Source organism: Cystoisospora suis (assembly GCF_002600585.1).
Source record: "Cystoisospora suis strain Wien I chromosome Unknown contig_12949, whole genome shotgun sequence".
Lineage (NCBI taxonomy): Eukaryota > Apicomplexa > Conoidasida > Eucoccidiorida > Sarcocystidae > Cystoisospora > Cystoisospora suis.
The window spans coordinates 1,196-1,636 of record NW_027165704.1 but is presented as its reverse complement, the minus strand read 5'-3'; positions in this window follow the sequence as shown (position 1 = coordinate 1,636).

Genomic DNA, 441 nt, shown 5'->3' with positions numbered 1-441 from the left:
AAGATAGATAGATAGATAGCACAGAGTGCGTAGGCAGGTAGGTAAATGTACAGATGTGTGAAGTCAACTGCCACTTTCTTTGAGAGCTTTTAGCGCGTCCTGCACTGGAAACTGGCGTCTTTGGGTGTATGTACAGTTGAATAAACTTCGTTCTTTTTTCGCCTTGAAAAGAAAAACTTTCTAAGACGAAGGGAGATAGATCAGAGAAGAAGACCCTCTTTTCTCCTTCAATTATGTTTCGATTCAAGAGCAACAGGAGATAGCTTTCTTGATGAGAACGGCCGCATGCACCCCACAAAAGCAACAGGAGAGATCTTTTGAAGAAATAGAAATCCAAAAGAACAGATAGATCGTGTGAGAAAGGCATCCACTTTCTTCCTTTCTTTCCTGTGGTCTCTTTCAAAGTGGATTAATCTGTTGCTCTTCTTCTTTTTCTATTCT